Genomic DNA, 20,154 nt, shown 5'->3' with positions numbered 1-20,154 from the left:
TACCGCTCTTGTATGATATACTACCTCTTCCGAAATTCGTCAGCCGTGTAAGAACGGCAGACAAATTTTATACGTCGCTTCAACTGTACTTTCTTACAAGATATAATTTTTATTGTTATTAAATAATTTCTGGCATAAATGACAGTTTATACAGAGTGTTCTTATTTCTAATAGAGTCCTTGAACTAAGTTGTTAGTCTGACAGATTAGTACAATTTTCGTTAAGGTAGAAGGTAATAAGCAAGGGGAAAACAGAATACAGTTAATTGACGAGTAGTCTCAGTGTGCAACATCCTGGAATTAAGCATTGAGATCATATCGCAAGTAAGAGCAGCGATGAAGTCGCTTCTAAAATCATTCGGTAAGAAAGTATCAGAATTGATGTAATTAGTTAATATTTACTTCCAAAGAGTAGGTGCCAATGAGAAAAGTCTTAGATGGCGTTTTGTGCGATACATATTGCGCTGATAAGTTTACTATAGTTCCTATTTTTCTTAAATACGCCTATTTCCAATTTGCAGCGTTCTTTCAAAGTTGATAATGTCGCACAATCAAAACTAAATTACGTTCTTACCAGACTTTCAGTAGATGGTAGAGGATTTAGCCCCCGAAGGTAGAAAATAAAGAGAAAGAATACCTTAAGTTTTCGATTACATAGTGCACTTCCGAAAGGAATGACTTAGTTTTTTGATTTGAACGTAATGCTTAAGTTTGATTTATTTACCTTAGTACAATATCTACAACCTGCGGTGGGAATTCTTGTGAAGTTATTTTCTCTAAAGCTCCAGAGTAGAAGTATCAAGATGTCCGAATGCAATTTCCACTTTATGTACGAGAAGGAAAGTGAGAGGCAGGTAAATAAGTAAATTTTTTAAGGCTACTAAAAAGGAAACGGCTAATTCGTGCCGTACTTATGTGATACAACAAAAACATTGATCCCTAATGCAGAAGAGGAACTTCCATTCACGACATAATGGGTAGCGTGGTACTACTCGTATCTCCGCTAGAAGACTATAAAAGAGCTAATAGTTGTTGCATCACTGCTTTTAAATATTTCATAGTTCTAACAGCGACACATTCGTTCAGAGAATTCAGCTGCTTTGATAATTAAAAAAAAGTTTTTGCCGTCTCACTAGCACGTTTATTTTACGGTCTGACTTTTCTGCATCTATGTAAGTACTCAGCAACATATTCTGCTAGCCACCATTAGATACATCGCGGAGGGCACCTTGTATGTCCACACACGACATTCATGGTGTCCCACACCAACACACTCATTACTCGTGGAAGACATTCTTACAAAGTCCCGTAAGAGTTCGGGGAATATGTGTGCATCCTCACAGGAGGAGGTCATGGCCGGTGATGCCAGAACTATATACTTATATGGATATGGTGTCTGTTCTTTCGGACATGTCCGAATGGACAGACACCATATCCATATAAGCATATAATTTCTCTTTGTCGTGGTCCTTACGAGAAACGAACGTTGGCAACACTAGAATGTTCAGAGATCAGTTTCAAACGCCAGTTATATAGATTTTCTTAATAGTGCCTCGAGAAAGTGGTAGTCTTCCATCCAGGTGTTACCGTTTTTCACGAAACATTTCCGTAATACTTGCACTGACAGCTCAACGCTCCCCACCTTCTTTTATATTGATGGTTCCAGCTTTCGTGACATTTAACCGTCAATCAGCATAACAGAGGGGGTGTCCGGATGCTTTTGATCACATAGTGGAAACGAAAGGTGATACACCCTCACACATAAAGAACAGTGTAATAATGCCAGTTCCAAAGAAAACGAGTGCCGATCCCTGTGAATGTTACCGCGCCATCGGTTTGATTCACGGTTGCAAAATTCTAGTGCCAGTTATTTATGACGGCGATCGTATATATTCGGAAGGTTTTGATCTGACCGTTTACCACGATCAGCCTATCGAATTTCGTAATTATTTCAAATACTGATTTCTCCAGGGAGGATCGCTTCAGCCACGCTTAAATTTATCCTTTTAGAAGCAGGTGGCTTGCAGCAGTGACGAAAGACTCTGCCTTTGATCTCTGCCGCCATCCTTATTCTCAAACAAGTTTAATCATTAAAAGCGGTAGGGTTTCTGTTCCAATGCCGCAAATGACAAGCTGATTCGAGCTTATTGAGCAGAAAAATTGCGTCGATTAAGCAGCAAATTTGTGTTGTCGCTGACAGAGTGCAGTTTCCGATCTGCAACTCAGAAAAATAATTGTACCTTATTACAATTCATCGTTCTTTCAAATAAAACAGTGACATACCTTCCTCTTTACCTGTTGCTTGTGAATTGTCTTAGGAGCAAATATACATGTGCCTTCTGTGATCAGTGTGTTTGTTCTCTGAGGCTAGACACAAGAGTCTGTGACGTTTACGTTTATTATGCGTAATTTGTTGTTGTTTAGGACTCCCTTTTTAGACACTTAACGTTTCCATGATTGGCCGAACCATGCTTTCCATCTGCTTCTTGCTGTTGTAAGAGTACTCCCGGCATTGTACCTCAACCACTATTACTGTGGCGTCCCTACACATCGTACTAAGCGAGCTGACGTAGTGTTCTCGGGCGGTATACTCGTATTCTGTAGGAGTGGTATTCGATACTCGTCTGGTCATAGAGATTTAGACTTCTACAGGTTTCCCTATGTTGCTTTGGACAAATTATGGTTCCTTAGAGATGGACACGGCGTATTTCATTCCCAATTCCCAGGTTGCATTCCATTGACCTTGTCGACGGCGAGACGTCAAAACGTTCATATTTCGTCTTCCTTTCCATGCGTTTGGTTCAAAAAGTAAGGTAACCTTTGCGATGAAAGATTTATTAGATCATAACTTTTCCACATAGTTACCATGCTTGTCTATGCATTTATTCCATCGGTCGACAGTAGTCGCTGTTTCTCCGCAGGAGTAAGGGCGTAAACCAGCAGCACACCCTGCATGTCCCAAAAGACTGTGGCCATAACTTTCTCTGTGGCTGGTCCCGGCGGAGGTTAGTCCTGCCTCGGGCATGGGTGTGTTTGTCCTTAGGATAATTTAGGTTAAGTAGTGTGTAAGCTTAGGGACTGATGACCTTGGCAGTTAAGTCCCATAAGATTTCGCACACATTTGAACATAATTTTCTTGGCATCGCACCTGTGTAAGAGAGGATGTGAGGGGAGGTTTAGAAATATGTGCTCTCCTTGACATGAATTCATTTTGAGTGAACTCATTTGCAATATTGGGCGGCGTCCTTATGAAACATTCAACCCACTAAAATACCATAGTTTCTACCGGTTACGCAGCGCTCCTCTTAAGGACCAGAAAAGAACCGCTACAAAGACGGTCCAAACATAGATGTATTAGTTGTTTCACAAAGACGTGACCTAATACCCACGGTGATTTTCTTTAAACTGGTACTGGCCACGGAACTTTAAGAGATTAACATGGATTCATTACTCGACTCAGATAACAGAAACTGTGCTGGAAGAGAATACGATACTGCTGATACTGCGTTAACTGCCGAACAGACAATCCCATTCACACGGCATTATTCTGGTCCAAAAGTTGTGCTGGTACTCATCGCGAACAAGTCTTCCTATATCCCATTGTGTTGTCATTGGTAGTCACCAAGCTGTTACCGAAGATTTTGAGTAATTACGATAAGTACAAACAGTAATACTTACATTACAGTCTCGCCTAATTACTTATAAGAGAAGAGCATTCGTTTATTTCTTCCTTCAACACAGCTTTCACTCCTACTTTCGAGTTGTAATATGTGATATGGCTACGAATACGTGATATTTAAAATTGATTCCCTTCGTCTTTATCAGAGCAAGAACAAAATCAGAGTTAGTAACATTACATACAACACCAGAGACAATAAAAATTAGAAACAATGTAACGATAATGTTCATTTTTCTTACGCAAAGAGTAACGCCTTTAGTTTCTACATACAACACAGTATCTGACTCGGCTATTTCCGTAATAAAATGTGATACTAAATCTCAACGCTCCCCTCTTGAAACTGTTTCGTAACGCAACAGCGAAACTATAGACAGCATTTAAAAATTTTTATCTTCTCTTCTTCTTAGCTTGACATGGATATTAAATCGCTCTTGTTACATTGTTTATTGAACGACATAAGTATTGATGGTTAAGCCTGAGCGACGAGCGAAGCACCTACCTGTAAAAATGTGAACTCTGAACTAAAGTCCTAAGGTAGACATAGTGACACATAATGCTGTTTCGAAGGTGTGTTTGGTTTGAGTATGCACGGTGAGCCAGGGACCTTTCCGCTTCTCACTGAGCTGGTACGCTGTGGAAATTTAGTTCAACCTGTTTACGACGGTAAACTCTGAATTTCATATTAAGAGTTTTGGTGTTAGATAAAATCGTCAGTACCCAAAATTAAATCTTAAATGTACAAAACGTGAAAACAATCAAATTTAAGTTCGGTCGATGATTCTTATTTTGCGCGGAAAAGTCAGTCGACGATTCCCTGAATGCCAATTCAGAGGTGTAAGATAAAGTGGGTTTCACAGGTACAGCTACAACATCTTTACATCCAAATCAGAGGTACGCAATGATTAGAATCAACTAATATACATTAACGCGGCACAAAAGTTGTGAGAAGCCTGTGAATGCCGAAAAGTCTTTGACCGTTGGCAGAATAATAAGTAAAGTATGCTTTACCGCTTTTATCTATATTACTAGACCAAAGGAACCTGAGTTGTCTGCTTCGTACCTTAAACGATGGTTTAATGAAAAGCAATACCTCCGAATTTTTTACGTGAAAGCTCTTAAGACTTTATTTTATTTAATAGCTTTATTAACATTTTAGGTCTTCATTTTCACCTATTTATTTCTCAACGTAGTCACAGCGGGACGCACACATTTCTCCCACCGAGAGACCAGTTTATTGATACTGTCACTGTAGAATGTTAGACTTTGTTGCTGAAGCCACAATCTCATGTGTGCTTCGTAGTCCTCATAGCTTTAATAGAGAAGTCCTCGAAGGTGTTCTCAAAGTTTTGGAAACAGATGAAAATCTGATATGGGGAGGGGTGGAGAGAGGAGAGAGACAAGTCGGGACTGCACGGAGGTTGATCGATAACAGTGAACCCAAGACGTCGGATTTTTGTTTATAGTGCAGCGTTCGTGTGTCGTCTGGCACCGTCATGCTGAAAGAGAGGATACACCGCGTGTGTATGAACTCTTCGAATTCGTGCTTCCAGTTTTCTGACTGTTTCTCGCGCCCAAATACAGTTACATAAACACCGTTACGTTACACATTAAAATTCCGAGCCCTCTAGTGACAGGGAGTTGCAACTTTTGGCAGCAAAGCGGGAAAGTAGACCGAGTATTATGCATGACATGTAATACCTCAACCGATGTTGAGAACAGAACAAAAAAATTCCGCCGCGTTACTTTTCAGCACACCCTCGTAGTTTCTTCAGTCTGGTTTTGACGTTGAATTTCTGATGTGAACCGTTATTTTACACCTTCCATTTTGTCCAATGATGTTCAGAAATGTAAAATTGTACAAAATGCAAAACCTTAGGCTACTAAGAGTAGAACATGAGTCACAAATGGAATTATTTCGTACAAATCAGTGCGTCTGACAATTTGTACTGCTCTGAAGTGGAATCAATAATACACACCAGTCACACACGAAGTTGGTGGCAGAGTTTGTTTCATTTATAGGATGGTGATAAAATGCATTGAGTCTACAAGAGAGACTGTTTGCACAACACACGTGCGATCCATCGTAGAATATTGCTCAAATGTATGGAGCCCATACTAAACAGGACTATCAGAGGATACTGAGCGTATACAAAGAAGGGCTTGCACGAATATTCGTAGGCTTGTTTGACAAACGAGAGCGTCAGAGTTGATGAGCAACCCGGACTGGTAGACGCTTGAAGATAGACGCAAACGATCACACGAATTTCTACTACAGAGCTTCTAGCAACTGCAGTATGTGATGACGCAGGGATCGTGAATACAAGAAGAGATTAATTGCAGAGAACACAGGGGCACTTAAGCAGCCACACTTCCCAGGCTCCAGAAACCTTACTACATCGTATAATGGGGAGTCTATTCTGCCATGTCTCTCACAGTGGTTTCCAAAGTATTGGCCAAATACAGGTGAGCCTTGTCGACAGTTAATTTTCTTCATCACAAAGACAAAAGCAGTGGCATTTCTAGAACACTAGCCCATGCGAGTTAAGATTGAAATTGACAAGCGGATCACAGAGCAAGTTAATACATTCCATTATTTAAGGTGCAGTATTACATACAGGACAGACAATGAAACACAATACCAGTTAGACCTATTTAACTATTCCTGTGGAACGCAGAAAATTGAAATAGACCATAGGAATATTCTACTCAAGTTGTACTCCGAAGAGCCAAAGAAACTGGCACACCTGTCTAAAGTCGTGTAGGGCCCCCGCTAGCATGCAAAAGTGCCGTAACACGTGTCATGGCCTCCACTAACGTCTGAAGTAGCGCTGGAGGGAACTGACACACAAATCCGTAAGAGTATGAGGAGCTGGAGAACACATCTGAACAGCACGTTGCAAGGCATCCCAGATACGCTCAATAATGTTCATGTCTGGGGAGCTTGGTGGTCAGCGGAAGTGCTTAAATTCAGAAGTGTGCTCTTGGAGCCACTCTGCAGCTATTACGGATGTGTGGGGTGTAGCACTGTAATGCTGGAATCACCCAAGTCAGTCGGAATGCACAATGGACATGCTTACGTACGTGTCACCTATCAGTCGTACCTAGGCGTATCAGGGGTCCCATATCACACCAACTGCACACGCGCCACACCATTGCAAAGCGTCCACCAGGTTGAACAATCACCTGCTGACAAGCAGGTTCCTTGGGAGCATGAGGTTGTCTCCATACCCGTACGCATCCATGCGCTCGATACAATTTGGAACGACTCATCCGACCAGGCGACATGTTTCCAGTCTTAAACAGTCCAAGGTTGGTATTGACGGTACCAGGAGAGTCGTAAAATTCGTGTCGAGCAGTCATCAAGTGTACACGAGCGGGCCTGCGACTCCGAAAGCCCATATCGATGATGTTTCGTTGAATGGTTAGCTCGCTGACACTTAATGGCCCAGCATTGAATTCTGCAGCAGTTTGCGGAAGGGTTGCACTTCTGTCACGTTGAAAGATGCTCTTCAGTCGTCGTTGGTCCCGTTCTAGCAGGATCTTTTTTCCGGCCGCAGCGATGTCTGTGATTTAATGTTTCATCGGATTCCTGTTATTCACGGTGCACTCGTGAAATGGTCGTACTGGAAAATCCCCACTTTATCGGTACGTCGGAGATGGTGTCCCATCGCTCGTGCGCCAACTATAACGCTGCGTTCAAACTTGGTAGCCTGCCATTGTAGCAGCAGTAACCAATCTAATAGCTGCGCGGGACGCTTGTTGTCTTATACAGGCGTTGCCGAGCGCGGAGCCATATTCTGCCTGTTTACATATCTCTGTATTTGAATATGCATGCCTATACCAGTTTCTTTGGTGCTTCAGTGGATAAAGCTGTGGCTATACCAGCTGTTATATCGATGCAAAGACTGGACTCATAAGAATATAGTTGAAAATAGAATAGAAACGTGAGGAATCAGTTTCCTTACATATGAGGTTGGATATACTTTAATAGATAAAAATAGAAACAGAATATATGAAACATAGTTGACATAATAAAACAATATCAATGAGGATGTAAAGAACATGTAGACCGTACGCCACATGCAAGAATCACTGAAGCCATAAAACAATATGAACCAGGAGGTAAATGACCTTTATCAAAAGACTACTTGACCAGATTTGAAGGAGATGAAAGGGACTAGGTCTAATCTTTCGTGGACAGGTAGATGATGAATGTGGAATTTTCAATCTTCGTAAAATCTCCTACTTATCTTTCTCGATTCCAACGAAGGAAGTGCCTTACACGTATAAGAAATGGTAATACCACATTTTCACACGACATGGCTGTTCTACTGCGTGTATCAAGAGGAATATTGAAGGATACTGGAGGAGCGCTTATTTGAAGCAAAAACTGTCACTAAACCCTTCTACCTTTCCAACAGTTTTTTTTTTTTCATTTGTAGCTCCTTGGGTTGGCCGTGTTTGCAGTTAAAATTGTTGGATGTGAGGTCCGCCAGTTACGCAAAACACCATTTTTTCTCAATACCTAAACATGTTTCGGCACCACTGTGCCATCAGTGGGTTTCAGTTTTTATTTATCCTGTAATGTGAACATTTTTGTTAAATGATCATAAAATTATGTGGATGTTCAGTTCAAACAATAGATCGTTTTTTGTAAATATCTTTACGTTTGGTGTGCATGAATTTTCCGGATCACTTGTGTGTTAATTAGTACAGGTAGCTTGTCATCTGCAACCAAACCATGTTAATGAGAAAGGCTTTTGCTGGGATTTAACCTATCTTCTAGAATGTAATTTAGTTCGTCGCGATGTTTTCACGCCTATATTCGTTTCTACTTAAGTTTTCGTGTGGCAAGCACTTTCATTCTCCGCATCATGGTAAGGTGTTGTGGAGCACACGTAACTATAACAAGTATTTTCCACAAATACCGTAGTAAAACACTTTTCACTTCACCAAAACACAAAAAGAAATGATATGTTTGAACTAAACATCCACATAATTTTATAATCATTTAACAAAATAAATAAAACCCACTGATGATGGCACAGTGGTGCCGAAACATGTTTGGATACTGAGAAAAACGGTGTTTTGCGTAACTGGCGGACCTCACATCCAACAACTTTCCAACAGTGTTTGAATTATTCAGCACAACCTTCTGCATTCAGTTTTTAAATTGATTCAAACCAGTTGTGTATAAAGGCATCAGTTTCATGAATAACAACCTAAATTAAAGCTTCGGAAACATTTGGAATAGGGCATATGTCCTTACGAAAATTTTGCTTAAATGAGCTTTCCTGTTATACTGCTGAACATTGGTCATTCCTCCTGGAACACTATTTTAGTTTAAGTACACTATTTTAGCTTTCAGTTCCATTGTAACGGTTCAGTTGTAACTTAAAGCAACAATAGGTGATAACAGTGCTATTCTGACAGAATCGAACATAGCTTTAAGACAGAAAGTTAACGGGAAACGAACTTTACATGTGAAACACGGCGAATTTAACTGTTCATATCTCACAGACTGCAGTAAAAGAAAGTATTTATTTCTCTTTGCTTCTTACTTTACGGTAAGGCGGTATCGCAAGATACAGGGTCAGTGGTATCAGTGGTAAACTGAACTTCATTCTTACAATGGTCTTTACGTAGTGTCGATTTTGCGTTGAGCCAGATCTGATTTCTACTGGGCCAAAGATCGAGCACTTCTGAAGAGTTGATGGAAATAAGCCAGAAGCGACCAACAACATATTGGGACACTGTGTATCGTATCTAATGTCAGTCTGGCTCACGAAATTTGTTTACGTAACTTATCGGCACTGATAATGGCTAAGCACCCTCTCGTATGCAGTAGGGATGTCCAAGGGAGCGTTCTTATCATCTGTGGTTATCGGAGAAAGAGCAGTCAGACAGCAAATGTCAGTCAGCATATTAATACAGCCCCATGGTTTCCATAAATAACTTTAAACTCATCAGGGAAGCTTTCTTAAATAGATCGCGACCGCTTTCTTACATCACCATTTTCTACCTGAAATACTCATCTGTCCCTGACGATCTCACCTTTAAAGAGATACTAACTTCAGCTTCTTAAAGGAATTTAAAAACACAAACAGGTAGAGAGGTAATGTATGGTTTAGATACGGTTTACTGTAAGCCGTAACGCCGGCCGCTATGGCTGAGTAGTTCTAGGCGCTTCCGTCCGGAACCGCGCTGCAGATACGGTCGCAGGTTCGAATCCTGCCTCGGGCATGTATGTGTGTGATGTCCTTAGGTTGGTTAGGCTTAAGTAGTTCTAAGTTCTAGGGGACAGACGGCGTCAGATGTTAAATCCCATAGTGCTTACAGCCATTTGAACCATTTTGTAAGGCATTACTTTAACCAGGAACACGCAGAACTGGATTGAAACTGATTGTGAGTTTAAACGTAGGCTTTCGCGGCCATTGTCACAGTCAATAAAATTTTTCAAAATGTAAGACTAGCGACGTTTCGGTCACTGTTGAAAGTGACCTTCTTTGTTTACTGTAAACAAAACATCCTCAGGAAGGTCACTTGTAACTGACCGCAACGTTGGTAGTTTTACATTTTGTGATGAAGCTTGATATGAAATTGCTTTACATTCATAGATACAGACTACGGGTTGGCTTCTTCACGTGTGGCGCAACGTTTGGCTTCCGAAGAATTTATTTTACTTTTGACGAGTCTTCAAGACAGTAGTTCCCCCAGTGCTTAAACAGTTTTAATTCTCAGGGTCTGAGTATAAAACAATTGTTTTCTTTCAGTTGTAGATTCGTTTATTGTCACAAGAGAATAGCAGATTCATTTTTAGTCGCCTGAATGCCTTGTCTGGAAGACGATGTTTACTCTCGAAGATTATCTTGTGGTTCTTTTCGCAGAGATAGTCGTACGTCTGCAAACGCTTTGTCGATATTCGGCCGTTCTGTCTTTTCTTCTCATCTGATAATTCGCTTTAGTAAATAATGCTTCAAAAGTATTTTCATGTAATGATTAAAATTATTTCATTCTTTATACGAAATGTCAGTATTGGATAGAAAAATCTCCCAGTGCAATATAATTTATTATCACCACAAATACGGATGCACATATTCTGTAACTCGTAAAAACAGTTCATGCGGACTCTACAAAATCTCATACGTAAGTGAACGCTACACGACACATTACATTGCTGACACATAGGTTTTTTATTTATTTTATTGTTACAATTAACTATTCTAATTTACAAGGGCGTCAGAGATTGGCAACAGTGAAAGGTAAGAGCTTGGTGATCGCTGGTTGTCCCGTAAGCTGTGACGGTGGCAGTCTCAGCGTCTGTTTGAGCTGTAACGAACAGTCTCCTCTCGAGTTCTCAACATGCCGCACTTGGTCGTCGGTATGCGTAACCTCATCTCAGTTCAAGACAAAAGTGCTTGTAGCAAAACCTAGTCCCGCCAATAGATTTAATAGGAGTAGGGCTTAAAAAATGAACCTCTGACAACGCTGTAACTACGTGCATCGTCCACAATAACAGGTAATATGAACTTTGCGGTGTGCCGGACCTCTGTCCCATTAGCTAAGGTAGACGAGGCAACGTTCGAGTAGCGTTCTAATCATTTATTTTCAGTTAAGGCTTCAAACTGTATTCAATTTACACCTCCACATTGCGGTGTCTTGGGTATTTCTTTCTGTTACTGTTACTTTTATTTAAACATTAAGACATAACATGAACGTCTTACAGACGTTAAGTATCATTTTGTTTCGTCGATGACACAAATAAAGCCAACAGAAAATAATAAAAAAATGGCTCTGAGCACTATGGGACTTAACTTCTGAGGTCATCAGTCCCCTAGAACTTAGAACTACTTAAACCTAACTAACCTAAGAACATCACACACATCCATGCCTGAGGCAGGATTCGAACCTGCGACCGTAGCAGTCGCGTGGTTCCGGACTGTAGCGCCTAGAACCGCTCGGCCACCCCGGCCGGCAGAAAATAATAGTGGGTACAGCAACGCAGTCTATATCCAATGAGATACACAAAGCACAATAGGTAGGCTACACTAGATTGCACGTTATGCTACGCACAGCAATTCAATTTTAGTCGTTTAACATCCAGGCTTCTCTCCAAAGAGCCGGTACGTACACGTACGAACAACGTTCACTTTAGAGAAGATGTTCAAAGCGACTACGTTGCATGTGCAAACAATTCGCCACTTGCTGGATCATACTTCGCTATAACCTACGCTACACACTTTCATCCGCCATTGCCAAAGCGGCATGTGCACGCGTGGTATTAGGTAGTGTACATCCATGGGTGGAGTACGAGGGTAATCTCAAAAGTAAGGTTCCTATTTTTTTTAATAAGTACATAGACCTGTTTATTTCTGAACTGGTTTACATCAGTTTACAGCTTGAACATTTACCTATTTTTCGACATAATCACCATTTCTGTTGATGCATTTTTGTATGCCCATGTCATACCAGCTCGCCGCCATGCTGTTCAGAAAGTTATGAATTCTTTCACCTCGTCATCGTAGCTCAATCGCTTTCCGGCCAAATGTTCTTTTAACTTAGGGAACAGGTGATGTCACTCGGCGCCAGGTCAGAACTATAGCGGTGCAGCATCGTGCAGAAACTATAGCTGTCGTCGAACACCAAGGTGAACTTCGTTTAATGCGTCAGGCAAAGTATTGCAAAGGAACGTAAGATACAGAGGTGCATTAAACTTGTTCGGCATTGGCAGTCTTTCCACGATTCCAGCCCACAGGTTTATGCCAAAGTTTGCCTAAAAGCCACTTTCACGGGTGACGTGTTCCGACCAATAATGGCTGTTGTGGACGTAGAAAATAAATTTACCAGTGAAGTTAGATTCATCAATCCGTATCAAGCTATTTATAAAATGTTCGTTGTCTTCAACATGGTGCAGTAACCGTCCAAAAAAAACTGCACTCGTGCAATGCAGACTCCTGGCCAGTGGTGTTGGGTTAACATATAACGATACGGATGAAGTTCTTCAGCGTGAAACACTTCAATAACCAGTCTTTGGGATATCTGGAATTTCCTTGCAATATCACGGGTACAATTCCGAGGTGACTGGTGAACCGTTTCGAGAATCGTGTCTTCTCCCTGTCTAGTACTTGGATGCCTCTTTCCGTTGCTTGTGGACGAAGCTTACTGTTTCCCGTAGGCGTTGCTCCAGGCGACGGAAAACATTCTTGTCAGGGTGGCGCCTTTGAGGGTACCCTGCAACATATGCACGATCAGCAGCAGCAACTTGGTTATCGGGTTCACCCAGCACGACAAGCATATCGACATATCCTTCATTTGTGTACTCCGTCGGGAAGCCGCCGTATATGAACTTGAAAGGACTACTTATGGTTCTGCATTGCGCGGTCAGTATACACATGCTTAATTTGGCAATTATGATCGACATTGCGGGTGCTTTTGATAATCTCTTGTCGGCCGCAAAGTTCAAGAGGTCCAGACAACTAGAGGTACCCGAAACACTGTGCAACAGTCTACCAGGCTACTGTATGAACACAGTAGTCGAATGCCAGTTGGACGGCCGAAAAGTAATCGGACAAGTTACAAAAGGCTGCCCCCAAGAGTCGATCTGTGGTCCCATCTTCTGTGACATCACTATTGAACCCATCCTGCAACTACTGGAAGGAACAATAACGACAGATGGAGTTGTCGCATACGCAGACGACCTTTTAGTCGCAGTGTCTGCTAACAATAGGTTCCCGCTAGGAGGAGGAGCAAATGGAACACTCAAAACAATAACACAATGGTGTTACGGCAAGAAACTCAAGATAACCGATGACAAAACAACATACACTTTACTGAAAGGATCTCTCCAGAAAAACTCTAGTAGGAGACACAAAGATTAAACGAGCAGTCACCACATGGTACCTTGTGGTACACATAGACAAAAAGGAAAATTTCCATAAACTCTTGCGCATTGTTACAAAAAAAGCAGAAAAAATTCTGCAAAAACTGGCAAGACTAAATTTAGAACGATTTAAACTCTCCTTGTCAGTTACACTGACATACCATTGTGCTCTCTTCGAGTCGATACTTAGGTTCGCCGTCAGCACACGGGCTCACAGGTTGAGCCTATTAACAAACCGAATCCTCGTCAGACAAAGACAAAGGAGCGGCTTACTTAGGCTATCGGGAGCTTTCGGCACCACGTCAGTGGAATCACTTTGTGTGGTGCACGGAATCTACCCAATAGACATTACGATAAGATAAAGAGCTGTTAAGTACTGGCTTAAGGTCGGTAGGCACGACCATGTTCGAAAGGTCACTGGAGTACCTATTGACACGAAACGCCAATTAAAAACTTGGAGTATGGTTTTCTGGCAGGGTGAGTGGGACACAAGTGATCAGGGCCGCAGGCTACCCAGTCCTTTCCCGATGTAGGGGAGAGACTACAACTCAACTATATCGATCCCAGCCGCGGTACGGTCCACTTCTTAATAGGACACGACCCTTATCCACGCCCTTAAACCGCATGAGTCTGAGACACAAAACCAACATGCACATGTGGGGAAGAAGGCTTTCCAGAACACATTGTCTTTTTCAGCGGACGATATACCAACATCAGACACACAATAGACTTAAACCTCAACAATATTCAAGACACCATGTACGCAATGTTCAGAGACGAAGAGCAATGTATTATGTTAAACACACTCACCGGCGATATATACAAAGCGACCTATAGAGAGTATGTCCAACATAGGAGGAAGATAAAAAAGTTCAGTTTCTTCAGTTTAATGGATTTATACATTGATTATTTAAATAAGTTTTAGCTTTGTCTGAATACCCCTCCGTAGGGGGTGTCATTAAACAATGGAATCAAAATGACATTTTCGTTTACACTTCAAGGCCTCTATGGCAGCGGAATACCTAACAATAAAATTGCCCAAACAATGGTGTCGACCTGAAAACTATTGGATTTTTGGTTAATATAGGTGATGGTAATGTTGCTGATAGCAACACAGTTTGGCAACCAACAAACACTAAAAACAAGATCAGGAATATGGGAAAGTTAAAAATTGTCGTCTCTATTTGGGCAGTTACCAGGCGTCTGAATTATTGGCTCAAATGGCTCTGAGCACTATGCGACTTAACTTCTGAGGTCATCAGTCCCCTAGAACTTAGAACTACTTAAACCTACCTAACCTAAAGGACATCACATACATCCATGTCCGAGGCAGGATTCGAACCTGCGACCATAGCGGTCGCGCGGTGCCAGACTGTAGCGCCTAGAACTGCTCAGCCACCCCGGCCGGCGTCTGAATTATTTGCATGATTACCAGCATAGACGAAATACGATCGATAGCACAACTATAAAAGGCTTTATTCGTAGACAGAACTGGTGAACACTTGGTTATGTCCTGCCAGCAGATCCATGTTGTCAGAAAAAAAATATTATCGATCGTTCGGAATTTTGTGGGAGAACAAAGGTTTCTGATGCCAGTCCTGAAGGAAAGCGGAAAAGGATGCACATTTTGTTTAGAGACGAGTCTCCGGTAGAGGTTTATCCAAAGGACAGAAATTAAAATGCCTGAATCCGTATAAATGAACCAGAGGAAATTTCCCCATCCCACAGAAGAAACTAGGATTGGAAATAATAATCGCTGGTAGTCTCTGTGGCTATGGGAAAACTGCATGTGACTGATGCAAAAAGGGCCGTCAGTGGGGATTACTACTGGGAAAGGGTTGTTTCTGTCTATGTTCGAACAGTTCAGAATGGTTTTTTCCTAAATCAAGACAATGCTGTTTGTACGCATAGTGGAGCAACTTCTGAAGAGGGCATTCCCTGTATTTTGAGATGACTGGCCTGGAAAGTGTCGACCTAAACTGTGTAGAGAACCTGTGGCCCAGAGTAAAGGTTGTAGCCTTCAAAGAATCTCGTCTAAGCATCAGTGAACAGCTAATTCCACGTCTTCAGCAGGAATGGAACTCAGCCACCCCTGAAGACACAGCAGTACTCGCGATGAGTTTTGGTAGATGAATTGAAGGATGCGTTCGCAATCAGGGAAACCATACAAAATATTGAAATAGTGAAGACATGACTATCCAAGTCATTCATTGAAATGTAGAAATGTGTTTCTGCAAAAGGAAAAAAGCCTATGTAAGAAGAACATTCTAAAAAACTCGAGGTAGAAACTTTCCGTCTACCTTGTATATTCAACGTTACTGTGCGTTTAGCAATCATAACGACCTACGACTTCAACCACAAAACCATTCACTTAATTCTCTTACGTTTTCGGTCATTTCTTTATTGTTATGCTCCTTTTCAAACGTTCATTGTAACATGCCTTCATAAAATAACTGCTGACGGACCCACAAGTTGGTAAACCCGGCACACCCAGTCGTGTGCGAAAAGATTCATTGCCGCTCGATTACACCGTGTAACATCTAGGAGCAACAGTTCAGAGCAACGTAGAATGAAACAACATTAAGTTAGGTGCAGGAGGAGCAGATGCCAGGCTGAAATTCACTGGGAGAACCGTAAGAAGTTCAGTTCACCTATGAAAGAAGTGGCTCCATGCTCATTTGACCGATAATTGAGTACTGAGGGATTTGGAATTAGGATGAATCCAGGAGACTAGGCATTGGCGGCCAGTCTACGACATTCTGAGGTCGGACGTTCAAGGGAGCGTTTAGAGAGGCAAAGTGTATCATGGAGCGATTTACTCTTAAAATTCAGAGAGCGTACCCTCCAAAAAGAGCTGGGGAACACATTTCTTCCTACCACATACATCTCGTAAAATGATTACGACGTGAGAATCAGATTAATTAATGTTCACATACTCCCTTATCGACTGTCACTCTTCACATTTTCAAGTGGGAGAGGAGCGGTTAAATGATAGCTGTAACCGAAGTACCAGGCATCGTAATATGGCTCCGGGAATGCGGATCTAGTACAGGATCCGTTGTGTCTCAGGTAGTCGCCTGAGCTTTGTCGTGAGCCGGCCATTAGCAGAACTTGGAACTTAAGGGTAGGTTTACTATCTTTGGCCCGAAAAAGTATGTTCTTTGAGAATTGTTTTCTTGGGATGTGTTATAGATATCAATGTAAAATTTGCTCAAAATATTTATTGATATTTTCTTTACAAACTGGATTTTTTTCGACAGGAAATGTCGAAGAACAAAGGCGGAAATACTGTCGGAACGAAACAAAATTTCGATGTAGACCTCCACGCGCGGTATGTCACAGGTCAGCCGGCTAGTCTGAAATCAAAATTGAGCTGAAGTTAGCGAAGTATATAAGATTCTTTAGGAGTTATACCTCGCTTACGTTATTTGGACAATAGGAAATAAAATGGTGATCATTTGAAAAAAATATGTTTTTTTTTCATCGATTTTTCGACTTCGTCGGGCAAGTAAAATTATTTATAGTTAATGGATCGGAATGAAAGTGGTACAACTCCGTGAAAATCTAGTTAGCTTCATCGGAAACAAAGAATCATGCAAATCGGTTCAGTAGATTTGAAGTTACTATACCACGCGAGAAAAACGCGTTTGAAATTTTGACTACATATAAATGCAATATTATGCAACTTACGTTCAATCTGCTGTTCCGGGTCCTTAAACTAGTCCCTTCTTTTCCTCACAGAGGGTATTCTGCTCGATCTGGGCCATCCTGCGCTGCTCCAGAGCCGCTCGTACGGCCGGCTATAAGCAGTTTTCGGCTGCTTGAATCCGGATGTCGTCCAAATTCTTGGCGAACTGAGTCGAATAGAATCCCAGGATGACGTCCATCGTTGTCATGGTCTTCAGACTTGCTGAATACCCTTCGTTAAAGCTGCTCACTGCCAGGAAAGTCGCAATATCCACAGTCTTCGCACCAGAATGCAAATGCTCGGGGGCTAACTTCCAAACACACTCGTTCAAACTTTCATTTGAATTTTGTGTGTTTCCTCCCAAGCACCGGTACGGTAACTCGTCCTCCGAAAGAAAAAAAAAACTGGTGCGTGAAAAAGGCCGATTTCGGGCAGGTGCATTGTTTTGTTCCACCGCGAATAACAAACATTTCCGTTCCGGAAAAACCGTTGCAAGGGTGGATTCTAAACACTTTTATGGATCCAAAAACGCAATTTAAAAAATAGATTGTTTGAACCAAAAGGTGGTAAACCTCCCCTTAAATCGGTTAGTGTGGTCACTTGGTCATCCGGCAATAGGGCACTCTCGTCTTTCACCTGGTGCATGAGACTGTGCTGATATGTTTAATATTATTTGTCTTGTCATAATGAAGTGAACAAGTTGAAGCAACTTAGTTCTGCATTTGTGATTGTACAAAGGCTACTTTTTCCCAGCCTGCGATCAGTGTAGTATGACCGTTTATAGTGTGTCGCACTTCTGATTTCTGACCGCGCACCAAGCACGTGAAGTGTTAAGCGCCTGCTAAGGGGGTTTCGCCTGATTTCATGCAGCCTACGTTCACAACTTCGTTAGAACAACTGTGATTCACTATACAATTTTTATACAGTCAGCCGAGGTTTTAGGCTGATTATCACGTTGCCCGTCCATTTATCACACAATACTTCGTATTTTAGAACGAGTATGTGTTCTGTATATGAATGGTTATGTAAGGACACATGGTCTGTTAAACGATATCTTTAAATGAAACATGAGATTTTGTGTTCAGTTTCTGGACATTATAATAAGTGTTCATGTACTACGGGGTTCTTAAGAACTTATTTATGACTCCTCTGATCTATATTCAAATATCTACATGTATTCACTTAAGAACTACGTTTTCGAACGTACTACGTTCGCTTTAATTACATTTAAAGCCGAGATGGGAAAACTGCCTTCACCAGAGATGAGATTTTTATTCAAACGAAATTTTCAGCTAAACTGCAGGTACGTTCATGTGGCTGTTGAACTTAAGACACATGCTTGCGGAGACTGAGACGTCGAGATAAATTTCTGCTACCGCACTACTTCAAATCCTTACCACTCAACAGATGTCGAAGGACACAGAGTGCAAACACCTTCGCATCGCACGAATATACTTGTCGTGAGTGGCTGCATGAGAACTGCTATAAAGCTTATGGTTTCAGATTATCTGTTAAAACCTCCCTTTAATTGTTACGTTGCGCTACAAGAAAGTTGTTGGCATTATGAGATTTGAAAACAAAGTTAATCAGATTGCGTTTACTCACATATGGGTCAGATTTCATACAAAAGAGTAATACCTCATAGCAGTAAAAACTGGGTCTATTGTGACTATTGTGGATCATCCATCAAAAAATACACTCCTGGAAATGGAAAAAAGAACACATTGACACCGGTGTGTCAGACCCACCATACTTGCTCCGGACACTGCGAGAGGGCTGTACGAGCAATGATCACACGCACGGCACAGCGGACACACCAGGAACCGCGGTGTTGGCCGTCGAATGGCACTAGCTGCGCAGCATTTGTGCACCGCCGCCGTCAGTGTCAGCCAGTTTGCCGTGGCATACGGAGCTCCATCGCAGTCTTTAACACTGGTAGCATGCCGCGACAGCGTGGACGTGAACCGTATGTGCAGTTGACGGACTTTGAGCGAGGGCGTATAGTGGGCATGCGGGAGGCCGGGTGGACGTACCACCGAATTGCTCAACACGTGGGGCGTGAGGTCTCCACAGTACTTCGATGTTGTCGCCAGTGGTCGGCGGAAGGTGCACGTGCCCGTCGACCTGTGACCGGACCGCAGCGACGCACGGATGCACGCCAAGACCGTAGGATCCTACGCAGTGCCGTAGGGGACCGCACCGCCACTTCCCAGCAAATTAGGGACACTGTTGCTCCTGGGGTATCGGCGAGGACCATTCGCAACCGTCTCCATGAAGCTGGGCTACGGTCCCGCACACCGCTAGGCCGTCTTCCGCTCGCGCCCCAACATCGTGCAGCCCGCCTCCAGTGGTGTCGCGACAGACGTGAATGGAGGGACGAATGGAGACGTGTCGTCTTCAGCGATGAGAGTCGCTTCTGCCTTGGTGCCAATGATGGTCGTATGCGTGTTTGGCGCCGTGCAGGTGAGCGCCACAATCAGGACTGCATACGACCGAGGCACACAGGGCCAACACCCGGCATCATGGTGTGGGGAGCGATCTCCTACAATTACCGTACACCACTGGTGATCGTCGAGGGGACACTGAATAGTGCACGGTACATCCAAACCGTCATCGAACCCATCGTTCTACCATTCCTAGACCGGCAAGGGAACTTGCTGTTCCAACAGGACAATGCACATCCGCATGTATCCCGTGCCACCCAACGTGCTCTAGAAGGTGTAAGTCAACTACCCTGGCCAGCAAGATCTCCGGATCTGTCCCCCATTGAGCATGTTTGGGACTGGATGAAGCGTCGTCTCACGCGGTCTGCACGTCCAGCACGAACGCTGGTCCAACTGAGGCGCCAGGTGGAAATGGTATGGCAAGCCGTTCCACAGGACTACATCCAGCATCTCTACGATCGTCT

The sequence above is a fragment of the Schistocerca cancellata genome, chromosome 5 (assembly GCF_023864275.1).
Source record: "Schistocerca cancellata isolate TAMUIC-IGC-003103 chromosome 5, iqSchCanc2.1, whole genome shotgun sequence".
Classification (NCBI taxonomy): Eukaryota; Metazoa; Arthropoda; class Insecta; order Orthoptera; family Acrididae; genus Schistocerca; species Schistocerca cancellata.
The sequence above is the reverse complement of the archived record's forward strand: the minus strand, read 5'-3'. Positions refer to the sequence as shown.